Source organism: Rhinoderma darwinii, assembly GCF_050947455.1.
Source record: "Rhinoderma darwinii isolate aRhiDar2 chromosome 12 unlocalized genomic scaffold, aRhiDar2.hap1 SUPER_12_unloc_10, whole genome shotgun sequence".
Lineage (NCBI taxonomy): Eukaryota > Metazoa > Chordata > Amphibia > Anura > Rhinodermatidae > Rhinoderma > Rhinoderma darwinii.
In genome coordinates, this window is record NW_027461863.1 from 230608 (window position 1) to 258082 (window position 27475).

A 27475-nucleotide genomic window follows, 5' to 3' on the forward strand; every position below is an offset into this window, starting at 1 on the left:
CGTTCACCGATACATTTATTTCTGGAAAAAGCCGAACAAACACGAAGCGACTGAGCGCTCACACGGGGGCTTCAGCTGCTTCATTCTAGTGATTGGTGGGGGTCTCAGTGCTCGGACCCCCACCAATCCAATCTTCTGACGTGTCACTATGTCACTATGACATGTCAGAAGTATGTCAGATTTAAAGCCCAAATGTGGTGTGAACAGAGCCTTACAGGGGTTGTCCGGTTTTTAAAATACCGTTTTGCTAGAGGGGTCCAGTAATCTGTGGGGGAACTTGCTGCAAGAGTTTAATTTCCCTACAGCATCTCTAAAGGGGAATTAAAGTATTACACAGTTCTATAATCACCGGGCTGGGCATGTAATACATGGATGTGATGGTCCTCCTGAGCAGGAGATGATGTTTGTAGCCCCTCTCCATTCTGGATAATTAATCAGGGTCCTGAACGGGGGAACCCACACTATTACCCCAAAATTCCCTAATAGGGCATTTGAAAATGGGGTTTCCAAACCAGAAAACAGCTTTATTGGTTATATAATGATAAGTGAGAGTTTGTTACAATGTATCAGTGCAGGAGAGAGCTGAAGTACAGGCTATTTAGATTGTGGAGGATTATCTAAACGGGATACACTGAATGGGGCACAGTGTGGGATGGAGGATCGGCTACAATGCTGCCCCCTACAGTCAGGGCCCTCACCTCATGGATGCTCCTGTTACCAGATCCTTCACACCAGAGATCAACATTCATGAAGAAGAAAAATCCCCTGCAGAGACGTCCACACCGAGAGATCCAATAGGACTGGTCTATACAAGGAGTCGTCATATCCGGGGGCATATTTACAGCCATGCCCCCATATAATAAATACTTTATTCCTGTATACATGAGAAGTTCTACAACTTTATAATATCATTTATGTTTCAATTACTCACCATTTTCAAGATCTGTTTGCTGTCAGTGAATGAGGACACTCTTGCTCACATTCAGATGCAGTGAACCTGTACATCGCTAGTCCTGCTCTCAGCTAAGAAACATAAAGTAGATTAGGAAGTTGTAGAACTTTTCATTTATACAGCGATTAAGCTTTAGTTACATAAAATCGGAAAACACACAGGAAGAGGATTCATTACCGGTAGTACTACAGTGATCTGGTGCCCGCAGGTATCTAATGGTAAATACGGCCCTGGTGGGTACCTCACCTTTATGTGACAGGCCATAAAATGTCATATAGGAAAAAACGTAAGAAAGAACTTACCATACGGGGATCATATATGTTATGTCGCTGGAAGAAACCTGCAGCACTGACACCAATGGAACATGAGGATGACGCCTCTCAATGTGCCGTCCATCACCCCCATCATCCCACGAGTTTCACTCCACCTGTGACTCTGCCGACTAAGGTGAATACTGACTAAACACAAACTCTGACCGGCCTCATCACTAGTCCATATTGTCATACAGCCGCCTCCGATCCCTAATGCAGTGGTGGTGAACTAACCCTTATCCACTTACATGTGGTTTCCAGTAGTCAGTGGTACATATAATATCCAGAGACTAGTGGTCAGTGGTACATATAGTATCCACAGTCTGGTGGCCAGTGAGTAAATATAGTATTCAGAGTCTGGTGGTCAGTGGTATATATAGTATCCAGAGTCTGGTGGTCAGTCGTACATTCAGTATCCAGAGTCTTGTGGTCAGTGGTATATATAGTATCCAGAGTCTAGTGGTCAGTGGTACATATAGTATCCAGAGTCTGGTGGTCAGTGGTACATATAGTATCCAGAGTCTAGTGGTCAGTGGTACATATAGTATCCACAGTCTGGTGGCCAGTGAGTAAATATAGTATTCAGAGTCTGGTGGTCAGTGGTATATATAGTATCCAGAGTCTGGTGGTCAGTCGTACATTTAGTATCCAGAGTCTTGTGGTCAGTGGTATATATAGTATCCAGAGTCTAGTGGTCAGTGGTACATATAGTATCCAGAGTCTGGTGGTCAGTGGTACATATAGTATCCAGAGTCTAGTGGTCAGTGGTACATATAGTATCCACAGTCTGGTGGCCAGTGAGTAAATATAGTATTCAGAGTCTGGTGGTCAGTGGTATATATAGTATCCAGAGTCTGGTGGTCAGTCGTACATTTAGTATCCAGAGTCTTCTGGTCAGTGGTATATATAGTATCCAGAGTCTAGTGGTCAGTGGTACATATAGTATCCATAGTCTGGTGGTCAGTGGTACATATAGTATGCAGAGTCTGGTGTTCAGTGGTATATATATAATATCCAGAGTCTAGTGTTCAGGGGCACACGTGGTCATAAACGGCTGTTTGGACACACGGCAGGGTTCAGAAGGGAAAGAGCGCCATTTGGAGTTCAAATTTAGCTGGAATGGTTTGCAGAGGCCATGTCACATTTGCAAAGCCCCTGAGTGGCCAAAACAGTGGAAACCCCCCAAAAGTGACTCCATTTGGGAAACTACACCCCTCAAGGAATTTATCTAGGGGTATAGTAGGGGTATAGTGAGCATTTAAAAAAATATGTCAATTAAAAATCCATGGGCTTCTCTAAGGGACGGACCCTGGGAGGCGTGGTGCTTTAGCATACCCGTGGTGATGCCACTGTAGCTTATATGATCACGGCTAGTGGTTTAACCCCTTCCCGACATTTGCCGTATAGATACGTCATGGAAAGCCATGACTTCCCGCAAATTGCCGTATCCATACGCCAAATGAAGAAGGGGTTACAGTGGAAAAAATAAAAGTTACAAAGTAAAGATGGCTGCTGTTCATAACAGCAGACCATCTTTACGCGAGGGCTAGGGGGGTGGCTCAACCGCCCCTCATCGGCGATCGCTGCAATTGGCCGGTCAATTCAGAGCGGCCAATTGCGGCCGTTTGCGGCTTTCACCAATCACTGTGCCACAGGGCACAGTGATATGGTGGTGATTGGTGCTGCCTAGGACAGCACCAGTCCCTGCCATGTAGCGATGACGAGGTGGCAGGGATGCCATCCCCCCGATCGCTACGATTGGTTGGTCTGCACCGATTGACCAATCGCAGCCATGGCGAGTGTTTGAAACACCCTCCACCAGCTCTGCCCACCTCATTCCGGTTAGGAACGGTGAGCAGAGCTGGTGTGACCATCTGTGAGCCATACTTACCGAATCTGAGGCCTTCTGTGCTGCCATCCTGCTGTGACGTCTTCATCTGACTGCTTCCTGCTGCAGAGTGAACCTTCGTCATCATCATCTGTGCTGCTGCTGATTTATTTTTTTTAGCAGCACTTGTTTTTTTCCTAAACTTCTTATCCCTGTACCCTTCCCCCTCCCCCTCTTTCCCTTGTTACGTCCTGTGGCCGCTGAGTGTGGATCAGTGACCACCATCACTGACCGCCAATATTTGGCACAGGACTTTTTTTTATTTTTTGCACCTCCCTGTGTGCATCCTGCGGCCACTGAGTGCTGATCAGTGACCGCCATCACTCATCAGCATCTGTGGTCATTTTTTTTGACGCTACGTTTTTTTCATCTTTTTCTACCCGCACCAATTTACTGTGTGCTTCCTGTGCCGCTGAGCGCTGATCAGTGACCGTCATCACTGATCGGATCAATTATAGGTGCAGGGTTTTTATTTTGTGGCCTTTTTTTTACTGCACCTTTTTTTTTGGGTGCGCCCTGGGGCCACTGAGTGCTGAGTCTAATAATCAGCCTCAGTGGTCATTTGTTTACGCAGGGTAGCGTTAGGGCGTTAGAGTAGCGGACGTTTACTGATGTCCGTTTTGTAAAATAAATATATAGCAGAAGTTATAGCTCTATGTTATTTATACAGTTTGAGTAAATCTACAGCTTCTCGTCAGCGTCTGTTTACTGACGGACATTCAGCTTTTTTGTAACTGAAGTTCGGTCACTACATTTTTGATAGCGCAGCGACACAGTTGTAGCTCAAGTTTTTTCACAGTTCTATATTGAACGTACAGTCAATTTCTTTCTCCTAAATTTTTCTTATAGTTCTTTTTGTTTTCCTATAAATGTCATATACACGTGTAAAAGCACAACATACACAACCACCTCTATAAATATAAATGGAGTATTACACGTGTTGAAGCACTACATACCCCCCTAATAAAAATGTCCCATTCATCTCAATGGGTCTATTCAGCAGAAGAGGCATCCGCCATCCTGGTCCTGACACTGAATCAGCCAGCGCGGGAGAAGAGGAAATTGCCCCATTCCTATTGACCTCCTCATCATCATCATCCTCATCCAGTGATGAGGAACCCCCGCAAAGACGCCCCAGGACATCAGCTGAGGCAAACCCACAAATGAGTGATACCCTGTGGAACCCACCCCCTGATAATTATGAGCCTCACATTCCGGATTTCACAGGGAGCTCAGGAATTCGGTTAGAGACTGTAGGCCTCACAGAAATGGACTATTTCAAGCTCTTTTTCTCTGAGGATTTTGTTAATTTAATGGCAGCCCAGACAAATTTATACGCCCGGCAATTTTTAGCCCAAAACCCCACGTCATCATTTGCTAGGTGGACCCCCATAGAGGCAGCGGAGATTATTAAATTTTGGGGCCTTGTCCTACATATGGGCCTAGTAAAAAAGCCAGCGATTAGGCAATACTGGAGTGCGGACAGTTTATACAGCACCCCATTATACCGCATGGCAATGACCCGGGCACGTTTTGAAATAATTCTGACATTTTTGTATTATAAGGATAATGCACAGTGCCCGCCCCGTGATGACCCCACATACGACCGCCTATTCAAGATCAGGCCAATGATTGATTATTTCTGCACCAAATTTCAGGAAGTGTACACCCCCGAAAAGAACATAGCAATAGACGAGTCCTTTTTACATTTTAAGGGGAGACTAAATTTCCGCCAATACCTGCCAAGCAAGAGGGCGAGGTATGGAATTAAAATGTAGAAGCTGTGCGGGAGCAGCTCAGTGTGCACCTACAGGTTTAGGGTTTATGAAGGGAAGGACGCCAGGATAGAACCCCCAGAATGCCCCCCTGTCCTGGGGGTTAGTGGGAAAATAGTGTGGGACTTGGTGCACCCACTGCTGGACCAGGGTTACCCCCTTTACGTGGATAACTTCTATACCAGCGTCCCACTATTTAACTGCCTCTCCACCAGAAGTCCTGCAGCATGCGGCACCGTGCGCAAAAACCAGAGAGGCCTCTCTAAAAATCTGATTGGGCAACCCCTAAGAGAAGGAGAAAGCAGGTCGCTAAATAGCGAGAACATGTTGCTGGACAAGTATAAGGACAAGAGGGACGTCCTTATGTTGACCACAATGCACGGTAGCGGCAGAACCCCTGTCCCTGTCCAAGGTACCACCACAATGACCCCCAAGCCAGACTGCATCCTCGGCTACAATAAGTACATGGGAGGGGGTGATCTTTCTGATCAAGTACTGAAGCCGTACAGTGCCATGCGGAAAACACAGGGACATTCCTTAATTTTCAAGAGGTGCTGATCAAGGCCCTTGTATTTGGGGACCAGGAAGGGGAGAGCCCCAGTACTTCTAGAAGCGATGGTCCACGTATTGTACCAGGGCAACACTTTCCTGGAGGAATCCCCTCCACTGGTAAAAAGGGAAGGAGACAAAAAAGGTGCAAAGTGTGTTACAAAAGGGGGAGAAGACGAGACACAACTTATCATTGTGAAACCTGCCCCGACATATCTGGCCTGTGCATAAAGGAGTGCTTCAAAGTTTATCACACATCCATGGATTTTTAAATGACACATTTTTTTTTAAATGCTCACTATACCCCTAGATAAATTCCTTGAGGGGTGTAGTTTCCCAAATGGAGTAACTTTTGGGGGGTTTCAACTGTTTTGGCCACTCAGGGGCTTTGCAAATGTGACATGGCCTCTGCAAACCATTCCAGCTAAATTTGAACTCCAAATGGCGCTCTTTCCTTTCTGAGCCCTGCCGTGTGTTCAAACAGCCGTTTATGACCACACGTGGGGTATTGTTTTACTCGGGAGGAACTGCTCTACAAATGTTGGGGTGCTTTTTCTCCTTTAGTCATGTGGGAATGAAAACAAATTAGCTAAACCTACATTTTCTTTGCAAACATATAGATTTTCATTTTCACCACCTAATTCCAATAATTTATGCAAAAAACCTGTGGCGTCAAAATGCTCACTATACCCCTAGATCATTTCCTTATGGGGTGTAGTTTCCAAAATGGGGTCACTTGTGGGGGTTTCCACTGCTTTTTCTCCTCAGGGGCTTTGCAAATCCGACGTGGCCTTCGCAAACCATTCCTGCTAAATTTGAGCTCCAAAAGCCAAATGGCGCTCTTTCCCTTCTAAGCCCTGCCGTGTGTCCAAACAGCCGTTTATGACCACATGTGGGGTATTGTTTTAGGCCCCATGCACACGAGCATATTTTTTTCCTCCCGTAATTACTGGCGTAAATACGGGTCCTTTGTCCACTGCAGCCTGTGATTGGCCTGTGATTGGCTGCAGCGGTCACATGGGATGAAACGTCATCCCGGGAGGCCGGAATGGAGGAAGAAGCAGGGAGTTCTGGGTAAGTTAACTTTTAATACTATTAACCCAAGCGGTAGTCACTGTCCCGGGTGCTGAAAGAGTTACTGCCGATCAGTTAATTTTTTCAACACCCTGGACAGTGACTATCCCCTGATGTCGCCTAGCAACGCTCCCGTAATTACGGGTGCACACACGTAGCCACCCGTAATTACGGGAGCCCCATAGTCTTCTATGGGCCTGCCGGTGTCGTAATTACGGCCTGAAATAGGACATGTTCCATATTTTTAAACGGCATGGACACCTTCCCGTAAACAAACGGGAAGGTACCCATGGCCAATAGAAGTCTATGGGCCCGTAATTACCGCCTGTAATTACGGGCGTTTTTACGTTCGTGTGCATGGGGCCTTACTCAAGAGAAACTGCTCTACAAATGTTGGGGTGCTTTTTCTCCTTTAGTCCTTGTGATAATGAAAACAAATGAGCTAAACCTACATTTTCTTTGCAAACATGTAGATTTTAATTTTCACGGCCTAATTCCAATAATTTCTGCAAAAAAACCTGTGGGTTCAAAATGCTCACTATACCCCTAGATAATACATAGATAAAAAGAAATATATATATATTTAAGAAAAAAAAAATTGTGTGTTTTCCCTCCCTGATAGCCTGCCAGGAGAGGGAGAAGTTAGGGGTGGGAGGGGTGGCGTCGGTGCCGCGAGTGGCGTGGGGGAGAGGTGCCGCGAGAGGGGTGGTCAGTCCCGCGAGGGGGGGTGACGGGGGAGCGGTGCCGCGAGAGGGGGGGGATGGGGGTTCCATGGGAATGGAAAAGCCTGAGCGGAAGGGGGGCGCCAAAGAGCAGCCCCATCAAAACAGCTGATCCCTGTATGCTGGGTGGCTGTAGTAGCGATCATCTGTTTTGATACAGCTGCTCTGCGGCGCCCCCTCCTTCAGCCTGGCCTTGTAGGTTTGGCCCCCCTGTAAATAGTGCCATACAGCCCCCCCTGTAGACAGTGCTATGCAGCCCCCTCCTTTAGACAGTGCCATATAGCCCCCGGGGTAAGACGCCTCATGCAGATGCTCTCCTCTTCCTCCCCAGCAGCACAGTGCTCCGGGGTAAGACGCCTCATGCAGCTGCTCTCCTCTTCCTCTCCAGCCGCACAGTGCTCCGGGGTAAGACGCCTCATGCAGCTGCTCTCCTCTTCCTCCCCAGCCGCACAGTGCTCCGGGGTAAGACGCCTCATGCAGCTGCTCTCCTCTTCCTCCCCGGCCGCACAGTGCTCCGGGGTAAGACGCCTCATGCAGCTGCTCTCCTCTTCCTCCCCAGCAGCACAGTGCTCCGGGGTAAGACGCCTCATGCAGCTGCTCTCCTCTTCCTCCCCAGCCGCACAGTGCTCCGTGGTAAGACGCCTCATGCAGCTGCTCTCCTCTTCCTCCCCAGCCGCACAGTGCTCCGGGGTAAGACACCTCATGCAGCTGCTCTCTTCCTCCCCAGCCGCACAGTGATCCGGGGTAAGACGCCTCATGAAGCTGCTCTCCTCTTCCTCCCCAGCCACACAGTGCTCCAGGGTAAGACTCCTCATGCAGCTGCTCTCCTCTTCCTACCCAGCAGCACAGTGCTCCGGGGTAAGACACCTCATGCAGCTGCTCTCCTCTTCCTCCCCAGCAGCACAGTGCTCCAGGGTAAGACGCCTCATGCAGCTGCTCTCCTCTTCCTCCCCGGCCGCACAGTGCTCCGGGGTAAGACTCCTCATGCAGCTGCTCTCCTCTTCCTCCCCAGCCGCACAGTGCTCCGGGGTAAGACGCCTTATGCAGCTGCTCTCCTCTTCCTCCCCAGCCGCACAGTTCTCCGGGGTAAGACGCCTCGTGCAGCTGCTCTCCACTTCCTCCCCAGCCGCACAGTGCTCCGGGGTAAGACGCCTCATGCAGCTGCTCGGGGGCCGCTCTGACATTGCTTCATGCTCTAATCAGCTGCTAGAGACGGAGATAAGAGCTTCTTTTACTGAGCAGAAGCTGTGATTGGTAGAAGGGCCTGTCAGCTGACAAGTGCTCCACCAATCAGCAAAAGGGAAGCTCTGACCTCACACTGACCATTGCAGGACATGGAGGGGGAGGGCTCTCTGGCTGCATCAGCGTATGTGGAGGGGGAGTCAACCTGATAACATCCACTGCTTCCTGTCAATGAATGAAAAACACCAGCAGCAGGAGGATGTAGGACCCTGCCCTATCTGCATCCTGGAGACACTGGGACAATCTGCTGCACATCTGTGGGCTGGTGAATGTCTGATGCAGGGTCATGTGTTGTGGGGGAAGGTAGGGGGACATTGTTTCAGATGCTCTGCACTTTATTGGGGGGGGGAGGGATGAGAGGATACTGTGTGCTGGGGACTATATAGGCTTTGTGTGACATGGGAGTTGTATGTGGGGGTGGTATTAGGCCTGTACACTGTAAGAGGGGGATTATAGGCCCATGTTTGTGGGGGTAAGGGTATGATCATACATTGTATGTTATTTTACAAGAGCACCCCCCCCCCCCCACTCGATCGATGGCCTATGCCATTACTTTATGATTGATGGGGATCCAGCCTCTGGGTCCCCGACCAGAGAATGAAGGGGCCGCAGTGCTGATATAACCCTGTGTCCCCTTTACTGTGTTTCCCTGCGCACCAGCACCCCAGCTGCCCGGCGGTGCAAGGAGCTGCAGCACGACCCCATTCACAGCATCACCCCAGCTGCCCGGCGGTGCAAGGAGCTGCAGCACGACCCCGTTCACAGCATCACCCCAGCTGCCCAGCGGTGCAAGAAGCTGCAGCACGACCCCATTCACAGCAGCACCCCAGCTGCCCGGCGGTGCAAGGAGCTGCAACATGACCCCATTCACAGCAGCATCCCAGCAGCCCGGCGGTGCAAGGAGCTGCAGCACGACCCCGTTCACAGCATCCCCCCAGCTGCCCGGCGGTGCAAGGAGCTGCAGCACGACCCCATTCACAGCAGCACCCCAGCTGCCCGGCAGTGCAAGGAGCTGCAGCACGACCCCGTTCACAGCATCACCCCAGCTGCCCGGCGGTGCAAGGAGCTGCAACATGACCCCATTCACAGCAGCACCCCAGCTGCCCGGCGGTGCAAGGAGCTACAGCACAACCCCATATCTGTATGGCGTTATCTACAGAGGGTGCTGGATGGCGATATCTACAGAGGGGGCTGTATGGCGTTATCTACAGGGGGGGGCTGGATGGCGTTATGTACAGAGGGTGCTGTATGGCGTTATCTACAGAGGGGGCTGTATGGCGCTATCTACAGAGGGGGCTGTATGGCGCTATCTGCAGGGGAGGCTGTATGGCGCTATCTACAGAAGGGGGTGTATGGCGTTATCTACAAAGGGGGCTGTATGGCAATATCTACAGAGGGGGATGTATGGCACTATCTACAGAGGGGGCTGTATGGCGCTATCTACAGAGGGGGCTGTATGGCGCTATCTACAGAGGGGGCTGTATGGCGTTATCTACAGAGGGGGCTGTATGGCGCTATCTACAGGGGGGACTGTATGGCGGTATCTGCAGGGGGGCTGTATGGCGCTATCTACAGGGGGGGCTGTATGGCGTTATCTACAGAGGGGGCTGTATCGCGCTATCTACAGGGGGGTGTACGGCGCTATCTACAGAGGGGGCTGTATTGCACTATCTACAGGGGGGGTGTATGGCGCTATCTACAGAGGGGGCTGTATTGCACTATCTACAGGGGGGGCTGTGTGGCGTTATCTACAGAGGGGGCTGTATGGCGTTCTCTACAGATGGGACTATATGGCGCTAACGCCATACAGCCCCCCCCCCTGTAGGGAAAACCATACAGCACCCCCCTGTAGGGAACGCCACACAGCCCCCCCCTGTAGGGAACACCATACAGCCACCCCTGTAGGGAACGCCATAAGCCACCCCCTGTAGGGAACGCCATACAGCCCCCTCCCTGTAGGGAATGCCATACAGACCCCCCCTGTAGATAGCGCCATACAGCCCCCTCTGTAGATAACGCCATACAGCCCCCCCTGTAGGGAACGCCATACAGCCCCCCCTGTAGGGAACGCCATACAGCCCCCCCTGTAGGGAACGCCATACAGCCCCCCCCTGTTGGGAACGCCATACAGCGTCCCCAACCCCCCAAAAAAAGTGACCTACAGTGTGTCCTACAAAAGATATGTATCCGCTATCCACAGGATAGGGGATACATGTGTGATCGCTGGCAGCGATAGGGAGAACGGGGGACTGGAAGTCCCCTGAAGTTCTCCATGACTAACCTCTGACTGCGCAGCTCAATAAAAATGAAAGGAGCGCTGGTCACGCATGCGCACAAGCGCGAACGGCGCTCCATTCATTTCTACGGAGCTGCCGACACAGACCCCGGAAGTCCGAGGTTTGTAAAGGAGAACTTCAGGGGACTTTCAGTCCCCCGTTCTCCCTATCGCTGCCAGCGATCACACATGTATCCCCTGTCCTGTGGATATCCTGTGGCTAGGAGATACATGTCTTTTGTTTAATGGCAGAGCGGGGAGATACCTCCCTGCTCTGCCGTAGTGTTTAGTGGCGCCGCGCTGTAGCAGCCATAGCGGCTGATAGTGGAGCCTCCGGCCATGGTGGCGGCCCGTGCCGGCGGGCGACACGGGCCCCCTCATGCCGCGGGCCCCGCAGCAGCCGCTACGGCTGCTATAGTGGTAGCTACGCCACTGGCCCTGAGGTTCTGCCTCCGATATTTGTCCACTGTATAAACTCCCAGTAATAAGTTATCACCCCACTGAACCCCCGGAATGACCAGACACAAGTTTCACTACAGATCTTGAGGGGAGTGGTGTGTGTGGTGCATGGGATGTGTAGTAAGAAATAATAAATGAATAGTGTGTGTGCAAGTGTAATACTATGAGTGAAATATAGGGGGCAGTAATGAGTAAAGTGCCTCAATAGAAATAAAATGGATAATGGGGTGCAAGTGTGTGAAACATGGAGGGATAGTGTGTACGTCATGAGGCACAACGTGTATAGCCAGGTAGAAGCCTATTTGTGACGCCTTGATAGTTCATAGAGCGGGCTACCCTGCTTGCTATGCCAAACAACAACACACCATGCTCTCCCAGCATCAAAGACCCGGCTGTGTCCAAGAGAAGCGAATATATGTAGTAATGAAAAATACCTGGGGTATTAGTAATCATTAGTATGACCTTTTTCGGTGTTTTTGTATATGTCTGTTTTGTCTGTGCATCAGGAACATTCAGTTCCAGTTAGGGACTCGCAAGTCTGGGGATCCTTGTCGTGGATTGCGAGCTTGCGTCCTTTTGGCCAGAATGATCACTAATACCCCAGGTATTTTTCATTATTACGTATATTCGCTTCTCTTGGACACAGCCGGGTCTTTGATGCTGGGAGAGCATGGTGGGTTGTTGTTTGGCATAGCATGCAGGGTAGCCCGCTCTATGAACTATCAAGGCGTCACAAATAGGCTTCTACCTGGCTATACACGTTGTGCCTCATGACGTACACACTATCCCTCCATGTTTCACTCACTTGCACCCCATTATCCACTTATTTCTATTGAGGCACTTCTCATTACTGCCCCCTATACTTCACTTATAGTATTACACTTGCACACACACTATTCATTTATTATTTCTTACTACACATCCCATGCACCACACACCACTCCCCTCAAGACTAGTGGGAGTGGCTATTTTTATTTAAAGCACCTGCTCACTCTCCTTCATCAGCTTTTTCTGACCTGGCTGTGTCCATTTGTAAGTATGGCCTTTTTCTGTGTTTACAAGTTTCACTACAGGCTGGAATAACGGCTGGAACTTCTGCTTTCCTCTTTTATACAAAATAATTGTTCTGGGTTTTACTGTTTTTTTTCTCATTTTCACCCATGTAAATGGGATTTGGCAAAGGCAAAGGGGTAACTGGTTTGGCAGGAGTGTTTTTTGTTGTTTTGGCTGACAACCATACACCTGACCCTACAGACGTGGCTGACAACCATGCACCTGGACCCTACAGACGTGGCTGACAACCATGCACCTGGACCCTCCAGACGTGGCTGACAACCAAGCACCAGGACCCTACAGACCAGGCTGACAACCCTGCACCTGGACCCTACAGACGTGGCTGACAATCATGCACCTGAACCCTACAGACGTGGCTGACAACCATGCACCTGGACCCTACAGACGTGATATCACTCATGCACCTGGACCCTACAGATATGGCTGACAACCATGCACCTGGACCCTACAGACGTGACTGACAACCATGCACCTGGACTCTACAGACGTGGCTGACAACCATGCACCTGGACCCTACAGACGTGGCTGACAACCATGCACCTGGACCCTACAGACGTGGCTGACAACCATGCACCTGGACTCTACAGACGTGGCTGACAACCATGCACCTGGACCCTCCAGAAGTGGCTGACAACCATGCACCTGGACCCTACAGACGTGGCTGAAACCATGCACCTGGACTCTACAGATGTGGCTGACAACCATGCACCTGGACCCTACAGACGTGGCTGTCAACCATGCACCTGGACCCTACAGACATGGCTGACAACCATGCACCTGGACCCTACAGACGTGGCTGACAACCCTGCACCTGGACCCTACAGACGTGGCTGACAATCATGCACCTGAACCCTACAGACGTGGCTGACAACCATGCACCTGGACCCTACAGACGTGATATCACTCATGCACCTGAACCCTACAGATGTGGCTGACAACCATGCACCTGGACCCTACAGACGTGGCTGTCAACCATGCACCTGGACCCTACAGACATGGCTGACAACCATGCACATGTACCCTACAGACGTGGCTGACAACCATGCACCTGGACCCTACAGACCCGGCTGACAATCATGCACCTGGACCCTACAGACGTGGCTGACAACCATGCACCTGGACCCTACAGATGTGGCTGACAATCATGCACCTGAACCCTACAGACGTGGCTGACAACCATGCACCTGGACCCTACAGACGCGGCTGACAACCATGCACCTGGACCCTACAGACGTGATATCACTCATGCACCTGGACTCTACAGACGCGGCTGACAACCATGCACCTGGACCCTACAGACGCGGCTGACAACCATACACCTGGACCCTACAAATGTGGCTGACAACCATGCACCTGGACCTTACAGACGTGGCTGACAACCATGCACCTGGACCCTACAGACGCAGCTGACAACCATGCACCTGGACCCTACAGACGCGGCTGACAACCATGCACCTGGACCCTACAGACGCGGCTGACAACCATGCACCTGGACCCTACAAATGTGGCTGACAACCATGCACCTTGACCTTACAGACGTGGCTGACAACCATGCACCTGGACCCTACAGACGCAGCTGACAACCATGCACCTGGACCCTACAGACGCGGCTGACAACCATGCACCTGGACCCTACAGACGCGGCTGACAACCATGCACCTGGACCCTACAGACGCGGCTGACAACCATGCACCTGGACTCTACAGACGTGGCTGACAACCATGCACCTGGACCCTACAGACGTGATATCACTCATGCACCTGGACCCTACAAACGTGGCTGACAACCATGCACCTGGACCTTACAGAGGTGGCTGACAACCATGCACCTGGACCCTACAGATGTGGCTGACAACCATTTACCTGGACCCTACAGACGTGGCTGACAACCATGCACATGGGCCCTACAGACGTGGCTGACAAACATGCACCTGGACCCTACAGACGTGGCTGACAAACATGCACCTGGACCCTACAGACGTGGCTGACAACCATGCAGCTGGACCCTACAGACGTGATATCACTCATGCAGCCTTATTCATTTACTATTATAATAGGCAGCAGAAGAGATTAAAGGGTTTGTCTCACCTATTTAGCATTATGGATATCATATGCCTTGATGCCACTCTATGACCCAAAAGAGAGACACGCTCTGGCAGGCTGAGCCGCCCATGTATAATTCATTCAAGAACATTCATTTTCATTTTCAGGTTCATCTCTCGGCCAGAGTGGAGAGCGGTTACAAAGAACATCTCTCTCTTTTTGGTGGACCTGTCTTGTATTACGCAGACACCATATTGCTATGAATGGACACTGTGTAATGCCTAATTTCTCCTGCGGTGGTGCTGCAAGGAAATTGAACACTTACTGCCAGGTTTCCCTACTGATCACAGCTGATCGCTGGGGGTCCCTTCAGGGGGACACTTTGTAATCAGCTTAATGTCAAGGGACCCTTTCTAAAATGTAGTGATTGTCTGGAGAACCCCCGAAAAAAGTAAAGAATCCCTTGAAGCCAAGCCATATACATCAGATAACCGAAAAGTTCTGAATTTATATTTTTAGGTTTCCATTACCTGGAAAAACTGTGCGACAACCAATATGCTGCTATTTCAGTTAACATTGGGGTTCTCACTGTCCGGTTTTCCCAGTCTCCAGAGCAGCAAATTTGCCCTTTTAGGCCAAAATGGCCACCATTCGGCTGCCAAACCAGAAACAGACTGAATGAGCAGCCGAACAACCTCACAGCACGAGGACCGTTTACTGACTTTACTGCTGTTTTTTCTTTTCTAATTTGCACAAAGTCTTTGTAATGCAGTAACACAAAATAACTTTTTGTATTTTTTGCAGGACAAACTTGAGAAGTCCAAAGCCATACAGTGGAATGAAGCGGCCCGGGTGACAACCAGCTCTACCGGATCATAACTGCCAGGGCCACCATCAGGAATGTCTGGGCCCCATACAGCCAAGATGTCTGCCCCCCCTCCATTACCGGGGGTGTGATACAGAAAGTGTGGCGCTCACGTTTGTACGTTATACACATTAACTGGTTTTGGTGCTGATGTCAATTACAGTGAAGGAAACCACGGAGCCGGCAGTGACCGGTTAATGCTCCGGATTTCGATCTACACTGTATTCCAAATTATTACGCAAATGTTATTTTTCACTGATTTTCCTAAATAGTCGATGCAAATGACAGTCAGTATAATCTTCAAGCATCAGCCGTTGGAGTATAATGCTAATTTTATTGAACAAATATCCTAATGATAACTGAATTTTTTGTTTCACATTATTATGCACAACAGAGATCAAAACATTTTAAAAGTTGTAAAGAGACTAAAATGGTCATTTGTTGAATTTGCAGCATCAGGAGGTCATATTTATAGAAATCAAAAGCTCTTTCAATAAAAAAAACTTAACAGGCCAAGTTACATGGTAACATAGGACCCCTTCTCTGATATCACCTTCACAATTCTTGCATCCATTGAATTTGTGAGTATTTGGACAGTTTCTGCTTGAATATCTTTGCAGGATGTCAGAATCGCCTCCCAGAGCTTCTGTTTTAATGTGAACTGCCTCCCACCCTCATAGATATTTTGCTTGAGGATGCTCCAAAGGTTCTCAATAGGGTTGAGGTCAGGGGAACATGGGGGCGACACAATAAGTTTCTCTCCTTTTATGCCCATAGCAGCCAATGACACAGAGGTATTCTTTGCAGCATGAGATGGTGCATGTTCATGCATGAAGATAATTTTGCTACGGAAGGCACGGTTCTTCTTTTTGTACCACAGAAGAAAGTGGTCAGTCATAAACTCTACGTACTTTGCAGAGGTCATTTTCACACCGTCAGGGACCCTAAACGGGCCTACCAGCTCTCTCCCCATGATTCCAGCCCAAAACATGACTCCGCCACCTCCTTGCTGACGTTGCAGCCTTGTTCGGACATGGTGGCCATTCACCAACCATCCACTACTCCATCCATCTGGACCATCCAGGGTTGCAGGGCACTCGTCAGTAAACAACACGGTTTGAAAATTAGTCTTCATGTATTTCTGAGCCCACTGCAACGGTTTCTGCTTGTGAGCATTGTTTAGGGGTGGCCGAATAATAGCTTTATGCACACTTGCAAACCTCTGGAGGATCCTACACCTTGAGGTTCGCGGGACTCCAGAGGCACCAGCGGCTTCAAATACCTGTTTGCTGCTTTGCAATGGCATTTTAGCAGCTGCTCTCCTAATCCTATTCATTTGTCTGGCAGAAACCTTCCTCATTATGCCTTTATCTGAACAAACCCGTCTGTGCTCTGAATCAGCCACAAATCTTTTTACAGTACGATGATCAAGCTTAAGTTTTCTTGAAATATCCAATGTTTTCATTCCTTGTCCACGGTATTGCACTATTTCACGCTTTTCGGCAGCAGAGAGATCCTTTTTCTTTCCCATATTGCTTGAAACCTGTGGCCTGCTTAATAATGTGGAACATCCTTCTTAAGTAGTTTTCCTTTGATTGGGCACACCTGGCAAACTAATTATCACAGGTGTCTGAGATTGATTACAATGATCCAAAGAGCCCTAAGGCCTCATTCACACGGCAGGGTTTCCCGGCCGGGTGCCGGCCGTTCATAAATCGGCCGGCACCCGGCTGCATTAGGAATAATAGACCCCTAATGGGGCTATTCACACGGCCGATTTTTTGACGGCCGGCAAAACCGCCCGTCAAAAAATAGAACATGCTCTATTTTCGCCCGGGTACCCGGCCGCCCGGCTCCCATAGAAGTCTATGGGGCCGGGTAATACCCGGCCATCACCGGGATGTGTCCCGAGTGACGGCCGGGTTTTCCGGCTCTTGCGCTCTATCTCCTCCTCCTCACAGCGCAGAGTGCATGTGAGGAGGAGGAGTTGACGCCATTCTGACGAATGGCATCGCTGTACACGGTGTGGCAGGGCCGGGGTGTACAGCAGGTGGAGGGAGCGCTGCGCTGGCTCCCTTCTCCTGCTTGTTAAAAGCGCCCTGGCCCGGCGACATCTTTGATGGCGCCGCTAGCAGCTGCAGCAGCTGCTGCTGCTGCTACTACTGTAGCGACGCCACTATAGCTAGCCGCACTTTAGCTCCTTGAAGGAGCGGAATCCCCGTGTGTTCGGGGATTCCGCTCCTGGACAGAGCGCTTGATGTCTCTGTCCATATCTGGGCAGTGACATCAGGGGAAACTCCTGAAGCGGAATCCCCGAACACATGGGGATTCCCCTTCAGGAGTTGCCGATGATGTCACTGTCCGGATCTGCCCGGCCCGGCACGGATGCTTAACTTTATGCAAACCGGCCGGGCAGAATGGCCGATTTTACCGGCCGGCACTCGGACGCGACCCGGTCGTGTGAATCCCGCCTAACACACAAGACCATCCATGAGTTTCATTGAAAAACTAATAATTAAATGTTTATGACACTTAAATCCAATGTGCATAATAATTTGGAACACGGTGTACACACACACACACACACACACACATACACACACATACACACACACACACACACACATTTTTTATGGGGCATATATGTTGAGGCTATTGCCCCTGTTGTTTTAAGACCTTAACTACGCCCCTGGGACTCGTGGCAGACGGCTTAGTGGCACTTTCTCTGAGGTTGTTGGCTGTTCCTAAGGTTATCATTTGACTCGCAAGTCATAGGCGCTCCTTCTTGTCGGCTTTCACTTCTTCCCATGGCAGACGGCTTAGCCTTATGAACAGCCAACAACGTCAGAGAAGCTGCTCCTAACCTGATTATCAGGATTGTCCCTTAGCTGCTACGTGAGATCACGCTCACTTTTAGGGCCAGTTCACACGCTGCGTAAATACGGCGGACTTTCCACAACTGATTTCTTTGCAAAAAATCCGCAACAAATACAGCAGCAGCAAAGTGGATGAGGTAAAACAAATCTCATCCACACGCTGTGTAAATACTGAGTAGAAAAATACGCTCAAATTCACCTGCGATGCGGAATTTCATTTCGCAGCATGTCAATTGTCTTTACGTAAACACTGATTATATGTTGCGGGATTTCCCCATTGAATTCAAAGGGGATGTAAATCACGCATCAAATAGCAGTTCCGTTTTTTTGTGGCGCATTCGCAGCGATCCCAAACGTATCTAGGAGTCTGTGTTTTATCCTCCAGCGATCAGTGGCGGATTAAGTAAACCATGGGCCCTGGGCTGTTCCTCAAGCTTGGGCCCCCTTCTCCACCACCGCCCTGCCACACCATGTCTATATTAAACACCACCTTTCTGTGTGAGCATTGACAAATGAGTGTTACGATTCCCCTTGTCAAAGGGCTGTGTCCCTACACACTGACAGTCTCCAACCATCGCTGACATTATCACACTGTGTGGGACACTTCCTCCTGACAAGGGGAATGGTAACACGCATTTGTCTATTAGTCCTGGGTACACAAAGACTTTATGTGGAATACAAGGATTTCCGATAACAGGCATGTCAGGAGAGGGGACAGATAAATGCAATGACTCACAGGAGATGTCTTCACTGATGGGTCGTTCTCTTTTCTTCTCCATCTGACACAGACCGTTATGGCGACTTCTCCTGATGATTGCAGAGTTTCCTGATGAGAAATCTTTTCCCCTCGATTCTGTAGCCATTTTCAGCATCTATAGCAACATAAAAATTCAGAAATAAACACCATAAATTGTCTTATACCCCAGACCCCTAAGCAAATTAAGACCCAGGCCCATACATTAACTCAAACCAATAAATTCAGTCCCCAAGAGGTAACTAAACTTTTAAAAAACATTTGGCGTGTCATAGTGAGAGTGATATGTCAGAAGTTTTGATTGATGGGGGTCCCAGCATTGAGACCACCACCGATCACTAAAACAAAGCAGCAGGAGTGCCCGGGTGAGCGCTGTTCCACTTCATTTCTGATTGTCTTTCCTCGGCGCGGTGTACGGACTCATAGACTTTCTGTTGTGCCCGTACACCGCATGCTCGGCTATCAGAGGAAAGACGATCAGAAACAAAGTGGCACATCACTCACCTGAGCGCTTTGTTTCAGCGATTGGTGGGGTCTCAGTGCCCGGACCCCCACCGATTAGAACATTTGACATGTCACTATGACATGTAATTTTTTTTAAAAAGTTTCATTAGTTACCCTTTAAGCAGTCAGACACCCCTCCCCAGTGCATCTGACTGACTGCTGAGTGCCCTATGGGAGGGTCTAAGCGTCTGACACTTAGGGCAGATTTACACGAGCATGTGCGTTTTGCGCACGCAAAAAATACGCCGTTTTGCGCGCGCAAAAGACACTTAACAGCTCCGTGTGTCATCACCATATGATGCGCGGCTGCGTGCCTTTCGCGCAGCCGCCATCATTATGACACTCTGTTTGTATGTTTGTAGCACCTGGTGCTTTTCTGTTTGCAATCACAGTTTTACTGCTGTTGAGCAAATCACGCACGTCCCACGGAGGTGCCTCCGTGTGGCATGCGTGATTTTCACACACCCATTGACTTCAATGGGTGCGTGATGCGCAAAAAACGCAGAAATATAGGACATGTCAGTTTTACGCAGCGGACTCAAGCTGCGCAAAAATCACTGACAGTCTGCACTGCCCCATAGACTAGCATAGGTCCGTGCGACGCGCGTGAAAAGCACGCGCGTTGCACGGACGTATTACACGTTCGTGTAAATCCGCCCTTATGGCTCTTGGGGGGGGAAGGAGTTATTCCCCTATAGAACCCTGAACAGTCAATCAAACGCTCTGCCCCCCCCCCCCTGCAGTATAAAAACTACTGAGGGCTCCATGGGGGAGATTATACTGCAGGGGGGGGGGGGGGGGTTCTGAGCATCTGACTTACTGCAGAGGGCTCTATGGGTGGGAAATTATTTCACACACAAAAAATGTGAGATTAAACACCCTATATACAATTCACACTAACACCACACACTATATATTCAAACCACACACACTACACGCACACACTATATAGACTTACATTATAGACACTATAAACACAGCACACACTATATAGACTTACATTATAGACACTATATACCCAGCACACACTACATAGACTTACATTATAGACACTATATACACAGCACACACTACATAGACTTACATTATAGACACTATATACACAGCACACACTACATAGACTTACATTATAGACACTATATACACAGCACACACTACATAGACTTACATTATAGACACTATATACACAGCACACACTACATAGACTTACATTATAGACACTATATACACATCACACACTATATACACAGCACACACTACATAGACTTACATTATAGACACTATATACACAGCACACACTACATAGACTTACATTATAGACACTATATACACAGCACACACTATATAGACTTACATTATGACACACACACACACACTACATAGACTTACATTATAGACACTATATACACAGCACACACTATATAGACTTACATTATAGACACTATATACACAGCACACACTACATAGACTTACATTATAGACACTATATACACAGCACACACTATATAGACTTACATTATAGACACTATATACACAGCACACACTACATAGACTTACATTATAGACACTATATACACAGCACACACTATATAGACTTACATTATAGACACTATATACACAGCACACACTACATAGACTTACATTATATACACTATATACACAGAACACACTACATAGACTTACATTATAGACACTATATACACAGCACACACTATATAGACTTACATTATAGACACTATATACACAGCACACACTACATAGACTTACATTATAGACACTATATACACAGCACACACTATATAGACTTACATTATAGACACTATATACACAGCACACACTACATAGACTTACATTATAGACACTATATACACAGCACACACTATATACACAGCACACAGTATATAGACTTACATTATGACAAACACACACATAAACACACACACTACATAGACTTACATTATAGACACTATATACACAGCACACACTACATAGACTTACATTATACACTATATACACAGCACACACTACATAGACTTACATTATAGACACTATATACACAGCACACACTACATAGACTTACATTATAGACACTATATACACAGCACACACTATATAGACTTACATTATAGACACTATATACACAGCACACACTACGTAGACTTACATTATAGACACTATATACACAGCACACACTATATAAACAGCACACACTATATAGACTTACATTATAGACACTATATACACAGCACACACTATATAGACACTATATACACAGTACACACTATATAGACACTATATACACAGCACACACTATAGACTTACATTATAGACACTATATACACAGCACACACTATATAGACTTACATTATAGACACTATATACACAGCACACACTATATAGACTTACATTATAGACACTATATACACAGCACACACTATATAGACTTACATTATAGACACTATATACACAGCACACACTATATAGACTTACATTATAGACACTATATACACAGCACACACTACATAGACTTACATTATAGACACTATATACACAGCACACACTATATAGACTTACATTATAGACACAGCACACACTACATAGACTTACATTATAGACACTATATACACAGCACACACTACATAGACTTACATTATAGACACTATATACACAGCACACACTATATAGACTTACATTATAGACACTATATACACAGCACACACTATATAGACTTACATTATAGACACTATATACACAGCACACACTACATAGACTTACATTATAGACACTATATACACAGCACACACTATATACACAGCACACACTATATAGACTTACATTATAGACACTATATACACAGCACACACTATATACACAGCACACACTACATAGACTTACATTATAGACACTATATACACAGCACACACTATATAGAATTACATTATAGACACTATATACACAGGACACACTACATAGACTTACATTATAGACACTATATACACAGCACACACTACATAGACTTACATTATAGACACTATATACACAGCACACACTATATACACAGCACACACTATATAGACTTACATTATAGACACTATATACACAGCACACACTACATAGACTTACATCATAGACAATATATACACAGCACACACTATATAGACTTACATTATAGACACTATATACACAGCACACACTATATAGACTTACATTATAGACACTATATACACAGCACACACTACATAGACTTACATTATAGACACTATATACACAGCACACACTACATAGACTTACATTATAGACACTATATACACAGCACACACTACATAGACTTACATTATAGACACTATATACACAGCACACACTATATATACTTACATTATAGACACTATATACACAGCACACACTATATACACAGCACACACTACATAGACTTACATTATAGACACTATATACACAGCACACACGATATACACAGCACACACTATATAGACTTACATTATAGACACTATATACACAGCACACACTACATAGACTTACATTATAGACACTATATACACAGCACACACTATATACACAGCACACACTATATACACTATATACACAGCACACACTATATACACAGCACACACTACATAGACTTACATTATAGACACTATATACACAGCACACACTACATAGACTTACATTATAGACACTATATACACAGCACACACTATATACACAGCACACACTACATAGACTTACATTATAGACACTATATACACAGCACACACTATATACACAGCACACACTACATAGACTTACATTATAGACACTATATACACAGCACACACTATATAGACTTACATTATAGACACTATATACACAGCACACACTATATACACAGCACACACTATATAGACTTACATTATAGACACTATATACACAGCACACACTATATACACAGCACACACTATATAGACTTACATTATAGATACTATATACACAGCACACACTATATAGACATACATTATAGACACTATAGACACAGCACACACTATATGGACTTACATTATAGACACTATATACAAAGCACACACTATATAGACTTACATTATAGACACTATATACACAGCACACACTATATAGACTTACATTATAGGCACTATATACACAGCACACACTATATACACAGAACACACTATATAGACTTACATTATAGACACTATATGCACAGCACACACTACATAGACTTACATTATAGACACTATATACACAGCACACACTATATACACAGCACACACTACATAGACTTACATTATAGACACTATATACACAGCACACACTATATAGAATTACATTATAGACACTATATACACAGGACACACTACATAGACTTACATTATAGACGCTATATACACAGCACACACTACATAGACTTACATTATAGACACTATATACACAGCACACACTATATACACAGCACACACTATATAGACTTACATTATAGACACTATATACACAGCACACACTACATAGACTTACATCATAGACACTATATACACAGCACACACTATATATACTTACATTATAGACACTATATACACAGCAAACACTATATAGACTTACATTATAGACACTATATACACAGCACACACTACATAGACTTACATTATAGACACTATATACACAGCACACACTACATAGACTTACATTATAGACACTATATACACAGCACACACTATATATACTTACATTATAGACACTATATACACAGCACACACTACATAGACTTACATTATAGACACTATATACACAGCACACACGATATACACAGCACACACTATATAGACTTACATTATAGACACTATATACACAGCACACACTACATAGACTTACATTATAGACACTATATACACAGCACACACTATATACACTCTATACACAGCACACACTATATACACAGCACACACTACATAGACTTACATTATATACACTATATACACAGCACACACTATATAGAATTACATTATAGACACTATATACACAGGACACACTACATAGACTTACATTATAGACACTATATACACAGCACACACTACATAGACTTACATTATAGACACTATATACACAGCACACACTATATACACAGCACACACTATATAGACTTACATTATAGACACTATATACACAGCACACACTACATAGACTTACATCATAGACACTATATACACAGCACACACTATATAGACTTACATTATAGACACTATATACACAGCACACACTATATAGACTTACATTATAGACACTATATACACAGCACACACTACATAGACTTACATTATAGACACTATATACACAGCACACACTACATAGACTTACATTATAGACACTATATACACAGCACACACTACATAGACTTACATTATAGACACTATATACACAGCACACACTATATATACTTACATTATAGACACTATATACACAGCACACACTATATACACAGCACACACTACATAGACTTACATTATAGACACTATATACACACAGCACACACGATATACACAGCACACACTATATAGACTTACATTATAGACACTATATACACAGCACACACTACATAGACTTACATTATAGACACTATATACACAGCACACACTATATACACAGCACACACTATATACACTATATACACAGCACACACTATATACACAGCACACACTACATAGACTTACATTATAGACACTATATACACAGCACACACTACATAGACTTACATTATAGACACTATATACACAGCACACACTATATACACAGCACACACTACATAGACTTACATTATAGACACTATATACACAGCACACACTATATACACAGCACACACTACATAGACTTACATTATAGACACTATATACACAGCACACACTATATAGACTTACATTATAGACACTATATACACAGCACACACTATATACACAGCACACACTATATAGACTTACATTATAGACACTATATACACAGCACACACTATATACACAGCACACACTATATAGACTTACATTATAGATACTATATACACAGCACACACTATATAGACATACATTATAGACACTATAGACACAGCACACACTATATGGACTTACATTATAGACACTATATACACAGCACACACTATATAGACTTACATTATAGACACTATATACACAGCACACACTATATAGACTTACATTATAGGCACTATATACACAGCACACACTATATACACAGAACACACTATATAGACTTACATTATAGACACTATATACACAGCACACACTACATAGACTTACATTATAGACACTATATACACAGCACACACTATATAGAATTACATTATAGACACTATATACACAGGACACACTACATAGACTTACATTATAGACGCTATATACACAGCACACACTACATAGACTTACATTATAGACACTATATACACAGCACACACTATATACACAGCACACACTATATAGACTTACATTATAGACACTATATACACAGCACACACTACATAGACTTACATCATAGACACTATATACACAGCACACACTATATATACTTACATTATAGACACTATATACACAGCAAACACTATATAGACTTACATTATAGACACTATATACACAGCACACACTACATAGACTTACATTATAGACACTATATACACAGCACACACGATATACACAGCACACACTATATAGACTTACATTATAGACACTATATACACAGCACACACTACATAGACTTACATTATAGACACTATATACACAGCACACACTATATACACTATATACACAGCACACACTATATACACAGCACACACTACATAGACTTACATTATAGACACTATATACACAGCACACACTACATAGACTTACATTATAGACACTATATACACAGCACACACTATATACCCAGCACACACTACATAGACTTACATTATAGACACTATATACACAGCACACACTACATAGACTTACATTATAGACACTATATACACAGCACACACTACATAGACTTACATTATAGACACTATATACACAGCACACACTATATACGCAGCACACACTATATAGACTTACATTATAGACACTATATACACAGCACACACTACATAGACTTACATTATAGACACTATATACACAGCACACACTACATAGACTTACATTATAGACACTATATACACAGCACACACTATATAGACTTACATTATAGACACTATATACACAGCACACACTACATAGACTTACATTATAGACACTATATACACAGCACACACTACATAGACTTACATTATAGACACTATATACACAGCACACACTATATAGACTTACATTATAGACACTATATACACAGCACACACTATATAGACTTACATTATAGACACTATATACACAGCACACACTATATAGACTTACATTATAGACACTATATACACAGCACACACTATATAGACTTACATTATAGACACTATATACACAGCACACACTACATAGACTTACATTATAGACACTATATACACAGCCCACACTACATAGACTTACATTATAGACACTATATACACAGCACACACTACATAGACTTACATTATAGACACTATATACACAGCACACACTACATAGACTTACATTATAGACACTATATACACAGCACACACTATATAGACTTACATTATAGACACTATATACACAGCACACACTATATAGACTTACATTATAGACACTATATACACAGCACACACTATATACACAGCACACACTACATAGACTTACATTATAGACACTATATACACAGCACACACTATAGACTTACATTATAGACACTATATACACAGCACACACTATATACACAGCACACACTATATACACAGCACACACTACATAGACTTACATTATAGACACTATATACACAGCACACACTATATAGACTTACATTATAGACACTATATACACAGCACACACTACATAGACATACATTAACACACTCACACACACTTACTTACCACAGTCTCTTCCTCTGCGGTGCTTGTCTCTGGCAGCCTCCAGGACCTTAATCATGTGACTGTGATGTCACCACAGGTCCTACACCCTCTAGTTTC

General features: G+C 45.4%; 1 protein-coding gene across 1 annotated transcript in view; it reads right to left on the reverse strand.

Moving 5' to 3' along the window:
- Nucleotides 1-27475, reverse strand: part of LOC142698101 (protein kinase C delta type-like) — a 152188-nt gene extending 124713 nt beyond the window's left edge. The window contains exons 1-3 of the mRNA XM_075847787.1: nt 27380-27475; nt 18841-18976; nt 932-1023 (exon numbers count right to left, since the gene is read on the reverse strand). The gene's annotated coding sequence lies outside the window, so the exon portion shown is untranslated. The remainder of the gene's footprint in view (nt 1-931; nt 1024-18840; nt 18977-27379) is intronic.